Source organism: Falco peregrinus, unplaced genomic scaffold, assembly GCF_023634155.1.
Source record: "Falco peregrinus isolate bFalPer1 unplaced genomic scaffold, bFalPer1.pri scaffold_35, whole genome shotgun sequence".
NCBI lineage: Eukaryota > Metazoa > Chordata > Aves > Falconiformes > Falconidae > Falco > Falco peregrinus.
This window is the reverse complement of record NW_026599603.1, coordinates 2,104,165-2,119,090: the sequence shown is the minus strand read 5'-3', so window position 1 is coordinate 2,119,090 and position 14,926 is coordinate 2,104,165. Positions and strand designations below refer to the sequence as shown.

Here is a 14,926-nt window from a genome sequence, read left to right as displayed (position 1 = left end):
CATTTATTTACTGTCTTGCTAAAGCACCAGTATTTTGTTAACTGTTTATTAACACAGCATATTCATGCTATGCTGGGTTTTTTTAGTTTAGAGGTAGTTCTTAAACTTTTAGGTATAAAAGCTCAAAGGAGATAAAACTCCAGTCTTTTTTGTTTTGTCAATTCAGTGTGACTTGAAAAAGCAGTTGTTTGGAAATGCATTCATTCATTCATGCTGTCTTACATTAAGTTGACTCCCCAAAGTTTCATTCTGCTATGACATGTAGAGTTGTCCAGGTTAAATGTTTGTATGTGCTGGTTAATTTTTAGCATGCCAAATCTAATTTCAACATGTCAATTCGTGTTTGAACAGCAATAGACGGCTTGTCGCAAGGAGACTCAATCAGGTAAGACTTTAAACATACCCAGCACATACCTGAGGAATGATTGGAGAGACACAGTACTCATTTTGCTTTACTTTTTAAGAAGCTTGGAGAAAGAGGGGAGCGATGTCAGTTGGCATACTTCTGAGGAAGAACTCGATTTTACTCCCAAGGTATGGTGTATTTACAGTAAATGTCCTGCAAAAATAAGTGATCTGAAGGCAAGTTTTCTGGGGGATTGAAAGAAACTACAGTTCTAGCCAATATTGTTTTCTCCTTAGAAGCAGTCTCTGACCTGCCAGCCTTTCTTCTGCTGTGAGTTTTTCCTAAAAGACCTGTAGCTGTGGCAGAGCATGCAGCAGATTTGTGGTTTGAGGCAAAAGAGCCACAGGCGACGAGATAAACCACCACAGTTTTATTTGTTCTTGGTCATTTGAGTCAGATTTTAAGTTTATAAGTTACTAATATAACCTGTTCTGTTCTTCCCCAAACACTGTTAATGTTTCCTGTAGATTTCGTGATAGAATCCTAACTGATAACGGGCACTTTTTAATGAAGATGTACTGAAATCCTTCATCACCTAGTTCTCCTTTCCTCCTCATCAGGTTACTCAAGAGTGCTCAGCGGATGAGTTACTCAAACGGGTCATCTTTTTTTCTTCTATTGAGATGGCATTCTGTGCTTGCATGTAATCTCACACTGCATGTTTTCCCTCTTTTTTGAATGCTTAGGCAGTATTCTTTTTGTCAGCTACAAGCTCTCGGGCCTATTTTTTTGGCTAGTGTTCTGAAGAATTACTAACTTCTGCAGTGATGTCTGGAGCATCTGTTCTGTTGCTCTGGGATTCTGCAGCGATGAGGAACCAGTGTTCTAGTTCAACCTACTCTGCAATACTGGAGATGCAAGCACGTTTAGTTTTAACATGATTTCATTTTCTTGCACTGATTTAAATATAAATTATGCATTTTTTGGCATGTTTTTGAAATTTCAGGATATTCTGGTAAGTGTACTTGCAGGGACTAATTAATGCGTTAAACCTAGGGTTCTTAACAGTTACTTCCCTTGTGCACACTTGCAAGTAAGCATCCAGAAGCTGCGATCTTAAATATAACTGAATTTTACTGAAGTACTACAAATATTAAACCCAGATTTTTAAAACTGCTATGCATGTAACCATAGTTTTGGAAATGATTTTCAGAAGGGTGCGTGCATGGTATTTTGGGGGTGAAATACTCACTGAACTGCATATGTGAGGAGTGTTTTTGTAGTTAGAAGTATAGGATGGAGCCAGCACCTGACCACTATCAAAAGGACAGGCTGATTACATTTAGTGTTCAAGATTTGATGTGACCAAAGGATTTGTTGTTGTCGTTAGTGTTCTAAAAAAAATTAATAATTTATTTACAGAAGCTGCAGAAGCCAAATTTGACATTGTTAATGAATGTTTCCCAGCAGTTCAGGAAAAACAGTAAGCTATTTGGAAAAGATTGCATAGTATACTAATATATAAAAGTAGATTTGCTAAGTAGCTTTTTAAACAGTTCTTTTCCTTTAGTAAATGAGAAAAGTAGCATTTTGAAAACACAGCACTTAGGCATTTCAGAAAAAAAAAGTCATGTTGTTAAAATGAAGGTATTATCCCCTCCTAAGGCTTTGTCCCTGGCCAAGTCCTTCCTCCGTCGTGCCCATCCTTGACTTGGTTCCTTTTCCAGACATTCCCAGATTACTCCATTAATCTGGTAACATTCCTGTTGCCATTTCCATAACTCCTTTTGTTGTTTTGACATAACTGCCATGTCTCCAAAGACGGTGAATAATGAAGTATCTTGCAAGTCAGTACCAAAGCAAACTGTCTTTCAAAATCTAAATAATTTGCAAGATAAACAAGAAAGTTGGAACAAGAAAAGCATGATTCAGGCGAAGTTTCACAGAAATGATGACTCCCTTTTTGCAGAATCTAAGACGACAAACTGGAAAAAAGAGACACCTCAGCTTCTCTCAGATAGTTGTAGTCTTAAGGAGAAAAAGTCAAGCTTCAGTAATGGCTTTGAAAGTGATAATAGTTCTTTGTCAGCAGGAAAAAACCCAAGGCTTGAAAGTCAAAGACCAAACTCTGTCTTTCTTGAACATGTGGATGATGAAGATACAGAAGAAGAGCAATGTGAAGTAGATAATAAAGTCTGTGAAGCACTGAAACAAGGAAGTGAACACTTGTGCTTGAATAGGCATGAAGAAAATGTAAGAGCAGCATTTCACTCGGGCACCAAAGTAAGTTATATAAGGATGATTCAATCACAAAGGTATTTTCTAAGGGTAATAAAGGTAAGAACCAAAAGGTAAACTGGATTTCTGTTAATATTTCACGTATATCCATCTTTTGATCATCCTTTTTTTATATTAGAAAATGCCTTTACTCCTAACCAAAGCAGTTTCTTAGGTATAAGAATAATATTGGGCAGTATTTTCAGTATTTTTTTATTGGTTGCAGTGGTTTTGCAGGAAAACAAATAGGCAGTATAATTTTTCTGAAATAAATTCAGTTTTTCTCAGCTGTATGTACAGTTTTTTATCTGTCAAGATTTATTGCCATTTAGTAAAATACCTGGTGTGATGGCTGAAAGTGAGGAACCAAAAAGTTTGAGTAAGATTGAGAGCAGGAAGTTAGTGATTTTCCTGGAGCAAAGTAGAGGAAAAGGAGCGTGTTCCAAAACAATGTAACTGAAATGAAAGCTAGAGTTAGGCTGACATGAAGAATTGCTTCTCAGGAGCTTTGCAGAGCCAGGGCTAATGACTAAGGGCTAATGTCATTGCTGTCTCAGAGATTCCCATGATAAAACTGAAGGTGTTGTAAAACAAAGCTCGACAAAGTTTCCCTGTTGTCTTACACAGGAAAAGCATTTTTAAAGTTGTCGATGGGTGGCTAAGAAGGTGCTTGTTTCTGCTATTTCCAGCTGTTTGGTCAATCTCTTCTAGGAAAAATCACCTGAACGGGAAGAAGAGGAGAAGGAGCAGGAAAAGGAAAACACTGGTGAGGAGCTACGAACTGCAGTTGTTGAGGGTGTGAAAAATTCTATTTGTAATGATAGCCATCAAGTCCACAGTGCTTCCAAAGACGACACTGGTGAGAGAAGTGAGTTAGTAAACACTGATCCCAGTTCTTCCTCTATAAATATTAATGCACAGTAAATGAACTGAAATGGTGCTTGACTTCTGAAACAGTAAGTTTTTCCCTTGCCTGTGAACCCTAGTGGGCATTGGCAAGGAGGAAAGTAGCTTTTGTTCCTTTTCATTCATTCCTGAAGAACAAATTGTGGCCTTGGATTCCAAACGATGCTAAATGGAGCACGTGTCATTCTTGGTTTTGTTGCTGTGTTCTCCCTGAAGTGATAAGAACAAAACGCACGGTTGAAAAAGAGGAGGATTAGAGAGTCCTGGTGTGACAGTAGTATTCCCCTTTCTGGCCCGTACTGTCAGACTGAAAAGTTGTGATTGCTCTTGGCTGAAGCCTGGGAAAGATTTGAGTCAATCTGAGAGAAAGCTGTTCTGTTCCAGTGCCTCACCTTGTCCAGTTTTAAAACGTAGAAAGTCTCTCCAGTGCCACGCTTGAGTGTGCTCGAAAGCATTGCCCCGTCAGTCAGGGCTGAGCACTCCGGTACTCACCTCAGGTCTTGGAGCAGGAGGAGAAGGCACACTTTCCACTGTCTGTCTCCAGAGAGTAGAGTGGTGTGGTAGATGTTACCAGAGCGTGTGTAGCTGCTGATCAAATGCTACAGAGCGGGCCTGGCAGAACCTGCTGTATTCCAGGTGTTGTGCCTATACATGCTCTTCTGTCGGTGCATTTTACCGTAAGCCTGCATTTGGCACAGTGTAAGTAGTCCTAGCTGAGGCTGGAACCAGCAGTTCCCCTCTGGCTAGGACGGGTGCCCTCACTGGTCTCTAGCTCCTTTCCCGTTTTTGTGTGCGTGTCTCCACAAGAGCGAATCCTGAATCAGTTTTACCTAACGGACTAGCTTAAAACAGAGAAATGAAGATAGTTTAATCTGGCCAGGAACCTACTGAGACTGAGCCTTGCGTGTGTCTAGTAGAGAAGAGATTCGGATGTTGGCCCCTGAGATAGAGACAAGTTGTGTGTTTGGGGTGAGATTTTGGGCTGTGAGCCTCTCCTCTTTTTAAATGGCAATGCTTAGGTGTCTACCTTCTGGGAAGGTGCAGGGTAAAAACTGCTAGTCAAGGAAGATCTTTTCTGGTAGTGCTACAAAAGGAGCATTGTTTCTTGGTGATCTTAGCGTGAAGATGTGTCGGGTGGTGTTTCTGTGGTACTTCTTGTACAGTGGATAGTGGTAGTCAGTGGAAAATTCTGGAGCTGTAGACTGGAGAGCAGGTGACCTAGAACACTATGCCACAGGGCTGCAGCGTGCTGGAGCCTCTTCCTGAGTGTGACCCAAACACGTCTTCAGTGCTGCTTGTAGCTGTGTCAGCTGTTGTGCATAGCCATCTCCTGCTGGAGAGGAGGCAAGAGAGGTGGCGATCCAAAGGAAATACCGTGGTATGTTGTGTGCTGGGTGTGAAGAAACCCTTGAATTCAACACTCGCTCCTTAGTTTGTCCTCAGCAACAGAACCGCTGTGCACCTTTTGGGCGCAGGGGTGATGGGGAAAAGCAGAGTGAAATAGAAGGGCTCAGTGTCTCACCTCTTCCTGCATTTGTAGGTGCCCTGACTGCAGTGGGAGCAGAGGAAGAGGAAGATGCTGAATCTCCCTGGGATTCTGAGGTATTTCCTGTGAAGGACACCGGGGTTCCCAGTGGGGCGGGGGTGGGGAGCGAGATCCAGAAGCACTCGGAGCTTGGGCCCTGCCGCGGCTGAGGCTTGTTTCCCCTTCTCCTGGTTCTGCTGTATGTTTGTAACTGGGGGCCCTTGAAATACTTGTGCTGTGTGCTAGCTGTTCAGCGAGGCTTGGGGTGAAGGTAGGTCGAGCTAATGATTTGGGTCTCGTGGCAACTGGCCCTTGGAGTTGGGTTTCTAGTACACTATTGCGGCAGTGAAGTTTCTTGCTGCTTAAAATAGTCTGAGCTTCTCAGCGGGGCTGGCGGGATTGTTGCTTTTTCACCACACAACTCTGTTCCGCTGACGTGTTCAGTGGTTGCCCTTAGGGTCTGCAGCCTAGATGATGAGCTGCTTTGGGAAAGAGCCTTTCTAGCTTTTTGGCCCTTTTTGAGAGTAATGTTCAACAGAGATACCACACGTGCTGGCTGTGTTTGCCCTTTTAGTTCTTCCTGTCTGTGGTAATGGGTTAGAAGAAAGCGAGCAGAGTCTGTAGCTTACGCCCTCTGACTTTTCTTGTGAGGAAGAAGGAACTCTTCCCCACCCGCTTCTTAAAAATACAGGGCTAAAATGCTGCTGGGTTGTTTTTGGGGTTTTTTTGTAGCCTTGGTTTCTGTAAGCTTTGTCTTGCTTGTCTTTGTTCAGCCCTTGCAACCGGGAGTAGCAATGTGTTCGCTCCCCACTGCAGGACGTGTGCCTGGGGAACATCAGCACAAATTTGAGTATCGGGTACCAGTTCAGTCGAAAGTTGGGCCCCCCCCAGACCTGCAGTTACGGGTTCGCAACCCACAGCTCGAGTTACCGTGTTAATTCTCTCTTGTGACTGTGCAGTTTGCCAACGTGACAGACTAGTTTAGATGAGTTGTGAGGTTTTTGCCCAAGATCTGAAAACACACAAGTCTGCTGTGATTTTCCAATATACTGTGTCTTGACGTGCCCTTTCCAAGGGGCTGATCAAAGGCTTTTGTGATTCCATGCTGTGCAAGTTGGCTTAGCAGGAACATTTTGCGTAGAAATGAGTTGAGAATTTGTACCGATGCTCACGCCCGTGTGTTATGCTCTACAGACGGATTCTGAAAGTCCGGAAGAAGGATCACCTGGTGTGTTGCTTCCAGCTGCAGACAGACACGAGCACGCTCGCAGATTGTTTCAGGGGAGCGCCAGACTGGTAACTTCCTGGTGGACTAAATGTTTGTCTGTAAACACGTATAGGCTGAAGTGAGCTTTTATCGATGTCTGCCTTAGGAATGCACTTACGGTGTGGGTGCGCGCTATAGCAATGAAGTGCTTAGTATTTGTTAATTAACACCAGCTATCACGGCGCTTGCTGGCAAGTTGTAAAGGAAGTTACCTTGTTTGCGTTGCGTGTGTCCTTTGGATGTGTTTGTGTCTCCTTGGGTTCGGGTTCTTGTGGCATAGTGCTGAAAGTGTATGTGGTTTAGGGCTGACCTGTCTGAACACCTGAACGTTCTTGGATGATAACGTAGCAGGAGAAAGCGATGATCTGGCCAAGCACTTTCCCCCCGTCTTAATTTTTGATACCTTACTGTTATGCTTTGCCTAGGAGCTAAAATGTGACTGAAAGTTCAGGGTTTGTTGTGAAGGGCTTCTGCCTGTAGTTTGTGACGCTGTCTCTTGAGCATCTGGAGTGTAGAATGGCAGGGAAGTTTTGCTGTTGGCGTAGAACTCTCATCTGAAGGATTTCTCCTTTACTAAATGGTCAGTCCTGCATGTAGTATTTTTTTTATTTTGTGTTAAGATTTTTGTCACAAGTAGGGTGATTCAAGATGCACTTTAGGTGTAAGTAAGTAATATGAAGTCATGCTGTTTATAAAAATGTGTGGTTTTTCACTGCAGGTGAGAACTCGGGATCTACCTTTTATATGTCATCATCAGGTGAAAAAGAAGACGTGAAGGATGGCATTGAATATTGTGGGGTGCAGGTATGTAAGCCCAAATATTTTGGATTGCAGTCTGATTCAGTAGGCCGTATTATACACTAAGGTAAAGAAAACTTACCAGTCTGTGAATAATGCTGAAGGGAGAGTCCTGTAGGTGAAGGCTGTGTTACAGTCTGAAGGAAAGTTGGATACAGTCTTCTTATGGTGGGGTAAAATCCTTGTCACTATGTTGGATGCTTGCTGTTACACTGATTTTTTTTTTTCAGTTGGTTTGCTTTAAATTTTGAGCGGTGTTTTTCCTCTTGTGCACTGCTGAGAAACAGTGCAGCCAAATGCGGGTTTTATTGCCTGTGCCAAATGCACGTTCAAGTGAAGAGGGAGATTTGTCTGTAATAGGCTGATCTGTTTGATGAAACATGCCGGTCTTCCTCTTTGTAAGACAAAGGTCAAAGAGAACAACTTGAAATATCGCGACCTTTCTGATGCTTCCCCAGCCTCTGCAAAATATGCTCTTGTTTGGCCACGTGAAGTGTTTGAAAAGGGTTTTCTCAGAGGGTATCCTAGAGGGGAATAAGGCAGGCGTCCTGCTTGTGTTGGGCGTGCGGGGCAGGGCTGCACAGAGGGGTCTGGCGTCCTCTGGAGCACCCGAAGGGACAGCGTAGCAAATGATTTCCACCCCACAGCCGGGCATCGCGAGAGAGGGACGTGCCTAATTCTAGCAGGCAAAGCGCAGGACTTAAGCCTGTTGCAAGGTGGTAGTAGTTGGCCAGTGAGCTTGGGAAGGGGGAGGGTGAGACAGGTTGTGGCTGGCTGAGGTGCTCCTTCCCTCTTGTGAGCGGAGGGGTCTTTGCCGTGGGAGAACAGGGCCTGGCTGACGAGAGGAGCGCGAGGAGCGTGACGGTCTCAGCCCGCTGGGACACCAAGGCTGCAGGCCCTGTTCAGAAGGCACCACGAGCCGAGGAGGCGTGTGGGCAGGACTGTGACACGGGGCAGAAGCAGTCGGAGCTGTTGAGAAACAGAGCGTGGGGACAGGGACTTGAGGGGGCTGGGTAGGGTTAAGGCGTGGTGCGGTTTTCCTGCAAGCTTGGGTTCCTGATTCCTGGGATGAGGGCAGGAGCAGGCAGGTTTCCCTAATAAATCCTTTCCTTTGCACCTTGGAGTGGAATTTATTATTTCGGAAGCTTGGGTGAAGAAATAATCCTCCCTTAGCCAGTTCTCTGTGTGGTGAACGGTAAAAAGCTTGTCATGTTCATTCCCGTTGGGTTAGCTTAGGTGGCCGGGGACTGTGCAATGCCAGACGGTAGAGCGCGATGGAGGGAGGAGGGTGGGTGAGGAAAATGTTGGCAGTTTAATGAAAAGTGGTATTAAAGCAATAAACCGTGAAAAATAAACGTGCTCTGTGACAAATGCTGGCAGTTACAGAAAGCCAGCAGGCTAAAAGGTAAAAGCAACCCTAATGCCTAGGCAAACCTAACCCAAGAAACTGCTGTCTCTGAGTCCTTCTCTTGTTAAGAAGATGGTGTGCAGTGAACCTTTCATTTAGTATCCCTTGATTTTTGTTATGAAAATGGCTTTCAAAATGCCTTATTTCTATTATAGGATGAGTTTGCAACAGTAATTGCATAGATTAACTGTAATATTTTTTTTCTTGATAATCTTTCTGTCTGTACCTGTTTACTTAAGGATAAATATATTTTAGAAACTACCAACTTGACAGAAAAAAACAGCACATGAAAATCACACTGGTAAGGCAGAAATTTTATATCAGAAATTAAACAGCAGAAAATGAGGAATTGCACAGTGCTGATAAGCAGTTAAGTCCAAAACCTTGGGAAGAAAGATATGCAAGAATGTGGGTTGAAAATGAGAAAAGGGAATTGAAAACAAATTGTAAAAATGTTACAGCAGAGCTAAAGCAGCTGCTTGGTGAAATTAATGAAACTGGGAAAACTCCTTCCCTTGTGGAAGAAATGTCAGAAGATGGCTTCAGTGCTGAGCTGAAGAGTTCTCATGTTGTTTTGTCTCATGCAACGGAATCAAGTAACAACTTAGAAAGTAAAGGTGAATTTGGAGATATTAAACTCATGCTAGGTGGAAAAGTACCCAAAATGGAAACTGTAATCCGAGTCTTGGTGTCCTTTCTGATCAAGATAACTGAAATGCAAACATGGAAGATACCTGGAGTACAGATGAAGCAGATTGCACAAATATCGATGATACAAAGATGCCTCTAGCAAAAGGAGAGAGAGAAAAAAAGCGCCTCCTATGGAAATGGAAGAGAATGAAACTGGAAGTAGTAGAAATGCAGTGGGAGGTCCTGAATACTCCCCGAGATACAGCTTTAAAACAAGTCTTTTGGATGACATTTCTAATATTCTTCCTTAAATAAGACCAGTTTCTACACGTGATGAAAATGCACTTTTTGTAACAGAGAGGGAACTTGGAAAAGACTCTGGATTTAGTGATGATTTTCCCAGGGACTGCTTTATCGACAAGAAAATAGGAGAAACAGAAATGGAAAGTCTTTTTGCAAATGCTCAGCATTCATGTGTCATGCTGAAAAGGAATCTTGATGAAGAACTAAAACAAGATAGGGGAAGATTTAAGGGTAAGGTAGGAATGCTGCAAATAGTATTCCTGGCTTTGGAGAAAGAGAAGGTACGGCCGCCAAAAGAGGTGGTTCACCTGCTACGCTTTAATCTCGCTCCGGATCAACGGTCCTGTTCACTTTAGCTATTTGTCATGAAGGGGAAGATGCTTCCTACAAACTGGGTTTTGTTCTAATGGAAATAGGTGACTTGTGAATAAAGAGGGCAGTGGAGAGTTGTCTTTTTCCCCATTTTTGGAAAATGGAATGCATTATTGTTCCAGTTTAACAGCAGGTGGCACTCGGTTCCAGTGCAAGTAGTTATCACTTCATTGCCATAAAAAGAAATCCATATAAATATGTCAGTTCTGATTCTGAATCAAAGAATGAAAATAGCTTCTGAACAGGGTCCTGACTACTAATTCATGTGCTGTGATATCTGCGTGGTGTGTCTTCATTGCCTTTCACTAAAATTCCTCTTTCCTGTGAAACCAGTTGTGTTTGTGGGTTTGAGATCTTTTTTTCTTTCCTCTCCTTGTTCACAGTTCCACTTTATTTTTTTTCTGGTGGTGTTACAACAGACATTGTGCAGTCCTCCTAACGCTTTGTCCATCAGTAATGTTTTCACTTTTTTCTTGTTCCTGTTTTAAGAGACACTATTGTTTTCTTTCTAAGGGCTGTATTTTTTTTATGTCTTGCATCATGAGTGAATTCAAAGTACTTTCAATGGCATAATACACTTTGTAGTGTAATTTTGTGAAAATGCTTCTCTATGAATTAAAAAAAAGATGATTTTATATTATTTCAGGGGTAAACCCTGAATTAATCAATCTTGGATGTGGTGTTTCTGTCCTCTAGAAATACGTGAAGCTTAACTTTGTTTTTATAGGTTGAGAAGGAAAAAAGCAAAGAAAGATGTTCAAAAGTGCAGGCGGTGGCAAAACAGGAATGTGTGGATAAATTAATTAACATCACTAATCGTCAAATGAAACAAAAGATTACTGTAAGGAAGAATGACTGTTTGAAAATGGAGAATGAAAACACGATAGAAGAAAAAGACAAAAAGTTTTTCATCTGGGGAGAGCTCAAAATTGATTAAAGTGCCAATGAAAGGGTAAGCTAAGGAAATAATCTCTAGCTCTTATTTGTAGTACTATGTAAGTGTCTTAGGTTTTCTGATACTGTGGTAGTTGAAGTAGTTTCCTCAGTGGTGAAAGCCATAGTGAGCAGTCCACTGCTTCTCAAAAAATGAAGAAAAATTCTTTTTTGACAAAATGAAGCGCACGATGGAGGTTCAAATTTATGGCCTGCTCTAAAAAAAGAAAAGGGGAAACCAAAAGAAAACCCCCACCTAAATTCCTGTGATTTCCATGTCAACACTGAGGTAAAATGCATCTTCAAAACCAGAACTGAAGACTGGAAAAAGCAGTTATTTTTGTAGGAAATGGCCACCTAGAAAAGAAAAGTAGGAATTTGGGGTTTGCTACTACTCCCTTTTCTAGGTGATTTTAGTGATCTCCGTGCAGTTGGTGTTTTCCTTTTCATTAAGTTAATATGCCCTTTGTCAGGAGAGGGGAAAAGATGATATTACCAAACCAATCTCAAAAGTCTAAAGAAGGCACACGTATTTTTATGCAGACCTAAGCAGGAGCTTTTTCTGTCTGTCCTTCAAAGGAATCTCTGCTCTAGGTGCTTTCTGTAACGTGGCTATTGGATATAGTCCAGCTTAACCTGGATCTAGCTCAGATTCCACGTGTCCCCCGCACTCCTAGGGGAAGGGTTTTAAATACTTGGGCATATTCCATGATCTTTACAGTCAAGTCTGTGATTTTATCATAGATATTTTTTGTCTCAGTTGTTTCTGGACATCATCTTAAGTATGTCTGTTTCACAGAAATATTTTTTATAAAACCTAGTAACTTGGTGATTTCTTTCTTTCTTTCTGTGTAATGCAGTAAAATTGCCCTGAATGCCAAAGTTGCAAAGAAAGGTAAAAGACAGGCTTCAAAGCAGAGGGCTCATCAGCAGATGAGCTCTTCCAGTGGCAATCATGGTCAAGTACCGGATGATAGCACTTCCAGTGAAACATCTGAGGATGAAGGAAGGTATGCATGTAAGGAATGTTGAAAATAAAACTTACTTAATGATAAAAATTGGCCTGAGAGCTAGAGGCAAGTTTGGGTTTTTGTTGTGTGTTTAGGTTTTTTGTAAACCTGATGCATATGAAGATTCCTGTTCTTTCATGTGACCGCCTGATGTTCGTTCTTGTTCGTTCGTTCATGTGACTGCCTGATGCGCTTTGTGTTGACAAACACTTCACTTTTGTTTAGAGTGCTTTTGAACATGCTGGCCAAGTTAACAATAAGGTCACGTGCACAAATTCTGATTCATTACATGAGTGTGTGTGCACAGGCATAGAAGTATTTCATGTGTTTAAAAAGGGTGAGGTATCTCAGGTTTTTTCACGGCAGGTATCTCAGGATTTTTTGCCCTGCTCCCCACTCCACCTTTTCTCTTGCAGCTGCGTACCCTCCTGACTTCTTGCCCACCCTGAACTTACTTGTGTGGGTTGTGGCAAAGTGAGAAAGAGCAAGTTGTTGACACTGTTCAGCCCTAGCTAAAAATCTGGTGTGTTATCAACACTGTTTTGGTCAGAAGTCTAACACACAGCCCTGTGTGGGCTGCTGTGAAGAAAATAAACTGCATCCCAGCCAGACCCAGGACACCAGAGAATCCAAAATTACAGTTCTTTGACCTGTAGGAGAAGGATTCTCGGTACTGAAGAGAGCTAAACCCCTGGTATTAAACAGGGAATGCACGTAACCGTACAGCTACATGTCTGTAGCTGTAAGATTTCTGTCACTTTGCGTGAAGTTTAGGGAACAGTTATTTCAACTATTTGCTTAATATCTTGCGGAAAAATTAGCCTTCCAGTAGACATTAATAGTACACAATAATTGTTTCAGTCTTGAACTATATCTAGCAAAGTTACTATACCAGATTTTAGTTTAATTCAGTTCTGCAATTAAGTTTTCAAAGCTACTGTAGGTATTATTCATAATGCAAAGTAAGCATTTCAGTACTGAAATATATTTCTGTTTTCTAGACCTGCAGCAACACCCAGGAGTGAAAGGAACGAGGTACTGTAAAACTAGTTTCTTGGTAAACAGTCTCCATCAGCTTTTAATCACGTAGATGGGAGCAGTGTTTATGTAGTGATCGACCAGATGTACAAATTGCTGCTGGTATGCAGCTTTATTGTATTTGAGACAAATCTGTGGGCTGTGAAGGAGAGAATGAATCATTCATGCATTTGTAATGGTCTGTAATACTAGACAGTGGAATTACAGAAAGTGCTGTATTTTTTGTAGGTCAGCAGACAAATGGAAGTAACTGATGGCCCTGGTTTAACTCACTCATCTGACCCAACTTCAGAGGATGTCCGGTTGGAAGCTTCAACCTACAAGGAGACTATGCTGCTGTTGGAAGAGCTTGGTGTGGTTCATATGGGTATGTTTTCAAGTCTCTGTCTTCAGCTGTTACAAGTTCCCCTTAAAACATGATTTCTTTGTATGCGCTCCTAAGTATTTTAATTTCATATTTTGATATAGTATCTCTTTGTGACTAGAGATCCCCCTCAAAAGCTGTGAAACTGTCACCTGACCTGAGATGTTGCCTGCATTACCAGCCGATGTGCCTTACGTTATCATTGGTTCTCTGTCTAGTCAGAGCTGGAGAAGCAGTTTCTTGCAAAGTACAGTTCAGCTCCTTCTAATGCGGTCATCAAAAGTCAGCAAGAGCTTTTTCTTCTTTATATCCCCTTGATGTGGTTTACGCCCAGCCACACCTAAACACCTAAGCACCACACAGCCACTCACTTGTTCCACCCCAGTGGGGTGGGGGAGAGCATCGGAAAGGGAAAAGTGAGAAAACTCATGGGTCGGCATGAAAACAGGTTAATAGCAAAAGCCACGCACGCAAGCAAAGCAAAGCAAGGAATTCATCCAGCACGTCCCAGTCCCATGGGCAGGCGGGTGTTCAGCCACCTCCAGGACAGCAGGGCTCCGTCACGCATAACAAATACTTGGGAAGACAAAGTGCCATCACTCTGGATGTCCCTCCCTTCCTTCGTCCTCCCCCAGCTTTATATGCTGAGCATGATGCCTCGTGGCATGGCACATCCCTTGGGTCAGCTGTCCCAGCTGTGTCCCGGCCCGGCTCCTTGCATACCCCCAGCCTGCTCACTGGTGGGGTGGGGTGAGGAGCAGGAAAGGCCTTGGCTCTGTGTGAGCGCTGCTGGGCCATAACGAACACATCCCCGTGCTACCAACCCTGTTTGCGGCACAACTGCAAAACATGGCCCCGTACCAGCGACTGCGAAGAAAATTAACACTATCCCAGCCACAACCAGCACACCCCTCAACAGCTAATGACAAAGAGTACAGCAAAATAATGGCTTTGCTTAAAAATAGTAAGTACATATATATAACAAATTTCAACTGTCATAAGATGCTTGCATATATGCACAAGGCATTATATAAACATAAGCATCACTTACTAGGGCTCTTAAACTATGCTAAAATTTCATTAGGCAAGTGTTAACCTTGGCCGAAGGCCAAACTCCCCCCCCAGTGCTGCCACTGCCCGTCCTTGACAAAATGGGGTGAAAAAGCTTGTGGGTCAGTGTGAAGGCAGGGCTGTCACTTCCCAGGGACTGTCACTGGCAAAACAGACTCCACCGATTAAAATACATTTGGATAGTGAGAAACAAAGACCCCAAACCTGAGAAGGACACGTCGGCACCCCCCCTGCTCAAGCTCTGCCGCGCTCCTTCCCTGCCACCTCCCCAGGCAGCGCGGGGAGGCTGCGGTCGGCAGTCGGGACGTAGCAGTTTCTCTGCTGCTCCTTCCTCGTCCCTTTTCCCTGCTCCAGTGTGAGTCCTCCCCCAGGTTGCAGTCCTTTGGGGAAAATCTCCTCCAGCCTGGGCCCTCCATGGGTTGCAGGTCCTTCGGGAAGGATCCGCCTGCTCTGGCACGGGGTCCTCCGCAGCACTGCGCTGTGGGTATCTGCTCCAGCATGGTTCTCTCCGGGGCTGCAGGGGAATCTCTGCTCTGGCACCTGGAGCAGCACCTCTCCCTCCTCCTTCGCTGACCTGGGTGTTCGTTTGCAGGGCTGGTTTTCACATGCTTTTCCCCTTCTCTGCCCGTGTGGTGGTTTCGCCCTTTCCTACATTTGTTTTTCCTGAGGAGCTGCCAG

At 43.3% G+C, this 14,926-nt stretch overlaps 1 pseudogene; it reads left to right on the top strand.

The window, feature by feature from the left end:
- The window catches only part of LOC129783351 (ankyrin repeat domain-containing protein 26-like), a 52,167-nt pseudogene that overhangs the window by 31,543 nt on the left and 5,698 nt on the right, over positions 1-14,926 (top strand).